Source organism: Staurois parvus, unplaced genomic scaffold (assembly GCF_062004578.1).
Source record: "Staurois parvus isolate SC_StPar_1 unplaced genomic scaffold, SC_StPar_1.0 ptg001461l, whole genome shotgun sequence".
In the NCBI taxonomy this organism is placed as follows: domain Eukaryota; kingdom Metazoa; phylum Chordata; class Amphibia; order Anura; family Ranidae; genus Staurois; species Staurois parvus.
Window position 1 is genome coordinate 356003 of NW_028319257.1, and position 9334 is coordinate 365336.

The 9334-nt window shown below is 48.9% G+C and overlaps 1 long non-coding RNA gene across 1 annotated transcript; it reads right to left on the reverse strand.

The window, feature by feature from the left end:
* Nucleotides 1-1798: 1798 nt before the first annotated feature.
* Nucleotides 1799-9004, reverse strand: LOC149435859 (uncharacterized). The gene is made up of 4 exons (XR_016308359.1): nt 8850-9004; nt 6814-6880; nt 2857-2951; nt 1799-1995 (listed from the first exon to the last, which is right to left on the reverse strand). It is a non-coding gene; the product is annotated as an uncharacterized LOC149435859 (long non-coding RNA).
* Nucleotides 9005-9334: the final 330 nt, after the last annotated feature.

Consider the following 9334-nt stretch of genomic DNA (forward strand, 5'->3'; position numbering starts at 1 on the left):
AAGACACCCACCACCTCCCCACTATGTGCCCCTCCCCCATCCAAAGGGTAACCACAGAGCTCAACATACAGGAATTGTTAATCGCCCATTTGGATTTATTCTTTTTAACGTGGAGAAATGATCATTTTTGGATTTGTAATTGGTCTGGGAAATTATATTTTAAGACCAAGCCTGGGCCTGAGTCCCATTCGGGAAATTTCCCTTTAATTCCAGTCCTATAGATGCAACAGGAAGCGAGGGAATTCCCCTCTTAGTTGTCACCAGGTGTCCCTATTGGAAGATTTCCCTCTATTCCTATTTTGGTGATACCTGTAATATTATGGATTTTCTCACTTGCTGTCTTGGTGACACCAGGACACACAAAAGGTGAATATCCTCAGTGGGGACACACAGCGATTAAAACCTGACAGAGGTTCTAACCCCTCACCTGGCTTTAGGTTTGGTTCACATATATGCATTGCATGCTTTCTCCAGTGCTTTTTGCCGTTTGTTTTGTGTATATCTACACGAGTTTTGCTCAGCCTTTTTTTTTTTTCATTAAAGTGGAATTTGTTTTGCTGGGTAGAATAAAGATGCAAAAAACGCAGCAAAAACACACTACCATGCATTTCAGCATCTTCTCCATTGAACTCTATTGTAGCAAAAATGCTGCTTTTTGAAGTCCCTGACCCTTTCCAAAAATGCAGCAGCTCAACAAAACATAGATGTGAACATGTTCCATAGGAAATCATGTTAAATGGACTGTAGTGCGTGTCTGCAAAAAAAAAAAAAAAAAATGCATTGGTGTGAACAGAGCCTTAGATTCAGTTTACAAGCAAATGGTCATGCAATATATCCCGCCATTGTGATGACGCTCACTCATGATTACATTTACAGCCTGAACGTGACACACACAGCTGCAATAATAGTGTCACCCTGTCTCTGTGCCACCTGCCTCTGACTAGTGGTGTCACCTTCTGCTTGTACCATGTGCCTCTGGCTAGTGGTGTCACCTTCTGCTTGTACCATGTGCCTCTGACTAGTGGTGTCACCTTCTGCTTGTACCATCTGCCTCTGGCTAGTGGTGTCACCTTCTGCTTGTACCATCTGCCTCTGGCTAGTGGTGTCACCTTCTGTATGTACAGTCTGCCTCTAACTAGTGGTGTCCCCTTCTGCTTGTACCATCTGCCTCTGACTAGCGTTGTCACCTCTGTCTATGCAGGCTGCCTCTGAATAGTGGCGTCATCTTCTGTGTGGCTCTTAAGTGAGGTCACTCCAAACAATGGTGTCACTCTCTGTGCAGTCTGGCTCTGAATAGTGGTGTCACCTTCTGCATGATTCTGAATAGTGGTGTCACCCTTGGTTTGTGCAGGTAGGCTCTGAATAGTGGGGCCACCCTCTGCCTGTGTAATCTGATCTGAATAGTGGTGTCACCCTCTGTAGGACTCTGAATAATGTTGTCCCCCCACCTGTGCGGTCTGCCTCCAAATTGTGGTGTCACCCTTGGCTTGTGCAGTTAGCCTTTAAATAGTGGGGCCACCCTCTGCCTGTGTAATACAGCACTGAATAGTGGTGTCACCCTCTGTGCAGACTGGCTCTGAATAGTGGTATCAATCTCTGTGGGCTCCCCCCACCTTGTCTGTGCGGTCTGCCTCCAAATAGTGGTGTCACCCTCTGCCTGTGCAGTCTGGCAGGAAGTGTTCTATATGTCCAGCTATACAGAATCTCTGGTCAGGTGTAGTACATGGGCACTTATTTTACCTTAATTTTTGCCTGGAAATGTTGTCCTCTCCCTGCTCTTCAGAAAAACAAATCACAGTGGAGTTTTTTATTTCACATTTATTTCACCGTATACATTTAAAATAAAAGTGACAGCACAGGTCATCATAAAGTACAAAACAAACACTCTAAATATACAATACATTAATAAATGACCGCTATCACAACCGGAAATAGAAAACTTCAACAGACGATTATCCCGATAGAAAATGTCACCCAGAATTACTTGGGGGCCTGCTGGAGAGAGAAAGAAAGAGCGACCAATCAGCTAGAGCCATGTGCGGGACATTAGAGTGTAAGCTCCTCTGTACAGCAGTGCAGTATATGTCAGAGCTATTAAAAAAAAATAAAAAAAAAAATACGAGGGGAGTTCAAGTCAAACCGGGACTTTTGAGTTTATAGAATATAAAAAGAACAGATTTCAAAGGAGTGGAAACTGCATTTATTTTTCGACATACTCCCCTGCTACATTTATACACCCAGCGTTTAGCTAATGCCTGGAAAGCTTCGGCATAGAAAGATTTGTCAGTACGCCTGAACCATCCTAGGACAGCTGGCTTCACTTCCTCATCATTGTGTTCACCATTCCCACAGAAAGATTTGTCTCTTGTGCAACTTCAAAACAGGTTATGTGTCAATTATCCAGGATCAGGTGTTCCATGCTCTGAATGTAGGCTGGGAACCACTAAGGCCGGGATGGTCACTGATGGACGTACAGCCATCTTTGATTTGTTTACACCATTCAAATGTCTCATCACCGTACTGTGCTTGAACTCTTCTCTAGATATCCACAGGTTTTGTGCCTTCCTTCAAAAGAAACTTCATCACCACACGTTCCATGTACGCACCAACACTGGTGTCTGCCATCTTGATTAATGGCCTCTGGACTGGCCTGTGACATGTGTGCTGCCCATCAGTAATAGGACACACTTGCCACTTACTACTGCATGTAGTACCGCCACGCTAGCATCCCTTTTACACCTGGAGAATTAAAAGTCCTGCTTTGACTTGATCGCCCCTCGTATAATAATAGGGTGTGACTGTGGTGGGGACATTGGAGTGTGAGCTCTTATGTGCTATGGATATAGTGGCACTGACCTTGTTTGCCGCATCCACCTCCTCCACACCGGCTTGTGTCATGAGATCTGCAATGTTCTTCTCCAGGTCATCAATGCGTGTGCTCATCTCATCAAGTGTTAGGATTAAGGAAAGCACATACAGTGGCCGTGTACACAGAACACACTTGTACACGGAAACTAGCTCATTACAATACATTCTGTATGTAAGGGGAGACTTCAAGTGAAGTCGCACAATTTCAAGGCTGGATCCAGTGTGAGCCAGGGCTAACTGACAAAGTAGTTGTTCAGCAGTTCAGGTCAGGTTTACATCAGGATCAGGTCAGGATTTTATCCTGTTCACAACTGATGATATGTGCGATTCAGAAGCATTCCAATTGAAGTCAAAAGAGACTGAATTCGCACCTAAGCCAGACCGCACTGCTCAGAAAACGGACAGGACTCTTTTTCAATTCACACTGAATCTGCATTCTGGATGCACCGCATCTACGTGAACAAGCACAACAGAAATGTTATTTCACATGTCATGCGGATCGGATGCGGTTCAAAACGCATCCAAATTGCATACAATGTGAACAAGACAAACCAACACTGTTTATAAACATTCAATGGGAGATAGAGAGATGCAAAAGATGCCGCGTATCTCTCCATCTCATTTATTTGGATTTTAAAGCAACCTGACAAGTTACTTTATAAATAAAATGTGCTCCTATTTACCCCTTTAGAACCCTTCATTTACCCAAATCAGTCCTTAATAGCGCCTTCTTCTCCTTCACCATTTCCTTTTTTTTTATTACCATTTTTACAGAGTTCAATGGAGAAGCTGCTGAAATGCATGGTAGTGCCGTGTTTTGCCTTTTTATTCTGTCCAGAAACAAAAAATCCACTTTAAAGTGTTACTAACCCCTGGACCCCGCATCCGCCATATCCGCTCTCCCCGGACCCCGCATCCGCCATATCCGCTCTCCCCGGACCCCGCATCCGCCATATCCGCTCTCCCCGGACCCCGCATCCGCCATATCCGCTCTCCCCGGACCCCGCATCCTCCATATCCGCTCTCCCCGGACCCCGCATCCGCCATATCCGCTCTCCCCGGACCCCGCATCCGCCATATCCGCTCTCCCCGGACCCCGCATTCGCCATATCCGCTCTCCCCGGACCCCGCATTCGCCATATCCGCTCTCCCCGGACCCCGCATTCGCCATATCCGCTCTCCCCGGACCCCGCATCCGCCATATCCGCTCTCCCCGGACCCCGCATCCGCCATATCCGCTCTCCCCGGACCCTGCATCCGCCATATCCGCTCTCCCCGGACCCCGCATCCGCCATATCCGCTCTCCCCGGACCCCGCATCCGCCATATCCGCTCTCCCCGGACCCCGCATTCACTATATCCGGTCTCCCCGGACCCCGCATTCACTATATCCGGTCTCCCCGGACCCCGCATTCACTATATCCGCTCTCCCCGGACCTTGCATTCAATATATCCGCTCTCCCCGGACCCTGCATCCACTATATCGGGTCTCTCACAGTACACACAACATGGAAATACAATTATTTTGGTAAATATAAATGGCTACATAACTCTTCATCAGCAGGATATAGCAGTCTCGTGACTTCTATCAGTGGAGCACTGGTTAATCTTGTAGGAGTTTTCATTCTGCTGACTGTCCTATGAGGCTGCATAACCCATGACCCTCTGCCCAGACAGTGCTGATTGGCCCTGTGCTGATCACATGCATCCTCCCAAAAAAAACAAAAACCATCTCTAGCCATACACACCAAACTGAACATGTGCAGTGCGACTCCTAGAGCTCTGTACTATCAGCAGATGGAATGGGGACAGTAGAAGAAGGGGAGGATCAGAAGAAAAGACAGGATCAAACAGCCTTTTTACACAATGCAGAGGATTAACCCCTTAGGTTCCACAGTGAGTATAACAAGCATGCTTTACTGCATCTACAGACTGCTTGGACTGTTGTGGGTTTAGTAACACTTTAATTCTTTGCCTGGCAGATTCTCTCTCGCTCCAGTCACATACAGTACTGTACCGTCTACAGAGTCTCACCACATACACCAGAATGGGAAATTCTCTGTAGGGGTGTTCATACTGGAGGGGGGGGGGATATATTCTGCTGCACACAGCAGACTCCCTGCCCAGGACTTAAACGTAGGATGGGCACAGCAGCTACACATCTGTTTTCTTATCTTCTGTGCAGGCGCAAGTCTGTCCCTGTCATCTGCTCCTCACCAACACAACGTCCCTGGTGTGTACTGAAGAGGAATTCTCTATAGCTCATTAATCAGGATGGAGACGATACTCAGTACAGTGAGTTTAGCATTCAGTCTCCTCGGTAACAATGGATCACTATGAGATACAGATAGTTACTGCAGACACAGCCTTGTCAAGGGTCAGAGTCCAGCCTGGGATGAAGAGGAGAACCCCCAACATAGGCCAGATTAAAGGGGAACCCTAACCAGACAGTTCTCAGAATGAACTGGACGTATCCTATCATTTGCTGGGTAATACATGGTCTCTTCTGCTTTTTTGGTTTCTTAAAGTGTTACTAAACCCACAACAGTACAATCAGTCTGTATATGCAGTAAAGCATGCTTGTTATACTCACTGTGGAACCGAAGGGGTTAATCCTCTGCATTATGTAAAAAGGCCATTTGGTCCTGTCTTCTCTGCCCCTCCTCTTGTTCAAATGTCCACCTGATAAGACCCTTAGTCACATGCTCAGTTTGGTGTGTATCGTTATAGGTGGTTTCTTTTCTTGGGAGAGTACATGTGATCAGCACAGGGCCAATCAGCACTGACCAGACAGGGGTCAGGGGTTCTGCATCCTCCTAGAGCAGAAAGAAAACTCCTCCTACAAACTTTAACCAGTGTTCTGCTGAAGTCACAAGACTGCCCTAACTTCTGATGAGAAAAGGTATTTAGCAGTTTATATTTATTAAACTAATTTAATTTCCATGTTGTGTGTACCGTGGGAGACCGGATATAATGAATGCAGAGTCCTGGGTTTAGTAACGCTTTAAGGGCCAATTCATACAGGAATGGACAGCTACCATAGTGCTTTACCTGTCCGCCAGGTAGGAGGTGGTGTGGTGTGCATTTCAGTGCATCACATATTGATCCCTTTTTTTGTATTTGTAGAAACTTTATTTGAAGTGTTCAAAAGTACACGTCATTCATACTTCTGCACAGTGACATGCAAATCTGTACAGTGTGCTGCGATAAAATGCAACACGTCTGCAGTATATCACAACGTGCTGCAGCACAGCTCTGGGCGGAGTTGCAGTGTGAATGGGACACACAGGAAACAATAGTTCTCTGTGTGTCCCTGTGGTGACAGGCATTTTACAATGCAGTATTAGCATGTTTGAATTCACCCTAAGTGACCCCCCCAGTATCAGAATGCTCCCAGCAACCCCCACCCACACAGGCGTCAGAATGGCCCCAAGTGACACCCCCTTCCCCTCAGGTGTCAGCATGGCCCCAAGTGACAGCCCCTCACTCAGGTGTCAGAATGGCCTCCAGTGACACCCCCTTCCCCTCAGGTGTCAGAATAGCCTCCAGTGACACCCCCTTCCCCTCAGGTGTCAGAATAGCCTCCAGTGACACCCCCTTCCCCTCAGGTGTCAGAATGGCCACCACCGACACCCCTCTCTCCTCATGTGTCAGGGTTTCTTTGATAGTCCCACATACAATGTACACTGATGTATGTGTCTTGCCAGAGCCAATCAGAGTCAGTGTCAAGGTTGGGACATGATGTTTAAGTGGCCTTCATAGGACACTAACCCCCCCCCCCCCTCCCCAATGCACATTACTGGAAGAATCAGTCACTTGGTTTGCTCTAATTGGTCGGAATGAGCGCTCTTCACTACACACCATTCTGTGGAAATCATCCAATCAGATCATTTCATGTACAGTACAGAATGGGGAGGAGGAATACCATGTGTCCAGGGAAGGATATTTCTGCCGATGATCTGGTCAGACATGGTCTGGAACTTGTCCTGCATCTGCTGGAGAAGATTCTGGACCTGAGAGAGAAAAGAACCAATCAGGGGCTGCTAAGAGGACCCGCCTACTGCCAGCTGTACAAATAAAACCATATGGATGAGAGGATATGGGGGGGGGGGGCATGGGAAGGGAGTATATAGGGGGAGGTTCAGTGGAATGTGGGGACGGGGGTACATGGAGGAAGGCTGATGCAGAAGGGGAACATACAGGGGTACTTGTGAAAGGTGTATATGGAGAGGGCTGTAGTGGGGGAGATAAGGAGGGGGTCATGGGCATGGTATATACAGGGGGACATGTGAAAGGTGTATATGGAGGGGGCTGTAGTGGGGTAGATAAGGAGGGGGTCATGGGCAGGGTATATACAGGGGGACATGTGAAAGGTGTATATGGAGGGGATTGTAGTGGGGTAGATAAGGAGGGGGTCATGGGGAGATGTGAAAGGTGTATATGGAGGGGGTTGTAGTGGGGTAGATAAGGAGGGAGTCATGGACAGGGTATATACAGGGGGTCATGTGAAAGGTGTATATTGAGGGGATTGTAGTGGGGTAGATAAGGAGGGGGTCATGGGGAGATGTGAAAGGTGTATATGGAGGGGGCTGTAGTGGGGTAGATAAGGAGGGGGTCATGGGCAGGGTATATACAGGGGGACATGTGAAAGGCGTATATGGAGAGGGTTGTACTGGGGTAGATAAGGAGGGGGACATGTGGTGGGGGGTATACATACACACTGATCAGCCGTAACTTTATGACCACCCACATAATATTGAGTAGCTCCCCTTTCTGCTGCCAAAAGAGCCCAGACACATCCAGGCATGGACTTCGCTAGACCCGTGAAGGTACAACTGTGGTCTCTGGCACCATGCCCTCAGTAGCGGATCCTTCATGTCCTGTAAGTAGTGAGCTCCATGGATCAGACTAGTTTTCCCAGCACATTCCACAGATTCTCAATTGGATTGAGATCTGGAGAATTTGGAGGCCAAGTCAACACCTCACACTCATTGTTGTGTTCCTCAAACCATTCTTGAACCATTTTTGCAGGGTGGCCGGGCACATTATCCTGCTGAAAGAAGCCACAGCCATCAGGGAATACGATTTTCATGCAGGGTGAACTCGGTCAGTAATAAAGTAGAGGTAGGTGGTACATCCACATGAATGGCAGGACAGGTCTCCTGGCAGAACATCGGCTAAAGCATCACCCTGCCTCCGCTGGCTTGTCTTCTTCCCATCCTGGCGCCATCTCCTCCCCAGGTAAGACGTACACATCCCGCCATCCTCATGATGGAAAGGAAACCATCAGACCAGGCCTCCTCCTTCCAATGCTCGGTGGTCCAGTCCTGATCCTCACGTCCCCATTGTAGGCGCCTTAGTCTGTGGACCCGGGGCAGCATGGGCCCCCTGAAGGCTCCGCAGCTACACAGACCCATACACAGCAAACGGCAACAATCAGATTTCTCCAGACTTCCATATTTTTCCAACTTCAGGGACAACATGCTCACCTCTGCCTAATACATCCCACTGACTTCCATTGTAACCAGATAACATCGTTCCCTTCACCTGTCAGTGGTCATAATGTTATGGCTGATCAGTGTGTATATATGTCAGGGGCGGACTGACCATTGGGGAACTCGGGCACTGCCTGAGGGCCCGGGGTCAGTTAGGGGCCCCATGAGATGCCCCTGGTACCTTTTTCATAGGCTTTTTTGAGTTTGGGCAAGGACACAGGGGCCCCATGATCCCCTATTGCCCGGGGGCCCCATGAGTTGTCAGTCCGCCACTGATATATGTTCACTGGGGGGATTTGTGGAAATACAGAACATCCTCTCGGAGATCTCCCTCTGTGGGACCCTCGGGAGCAGTGTAAGGGGCCCAGAGGTGATATGGGGCCCCTGGCGGTGACCCGTGTCTCTTGAAGACAATATGTGGCCCCTGCAGACAGTGTTTGGCCCCTACTGGTGCTGTGTGCCGACTCCACCCCGGCTCCGCACTCACCAGCTCGGTCAGGTCTTGCACCGTCTTGGGATCCGCACAGTCCGCCATCTCCCAGCTCTCCCTCTGCTCTTCCCGCAGGCCGCACAGAATACGCCCCACTCCTCCAATCAGAGCCACGGAGGTCAGCCTGCCAACTCCGCCTCTTCCGGGAAAGACACCATGGAGACGAGAAGCCGTTTTTGGGAGGGAGGCTGTATGCTGTGCTCGATCCCGTGCGCGTCCCCGACTCCTCCGACAATGCTGGGCTGTGATTGGTTCATTGTATTCCTCTTGTATATTCGCGCCAGAGAATTCAACCCCTGGCTCCTCCCCCTCGGACTAAGCCGGTGTTCTGACTGAGGTCCTCAGTGCGCAGTTCTGTTGTGCGCAGGTGCCTGGACCTCCGGGGAACTTCCGGGACAATTTAATAGGCGGTGAGGAGACAGAGAACCTGTCAGCCATGGAGCCGGCTGGAGAGGGAGACGGGTGGCACATAGAGGACTGTG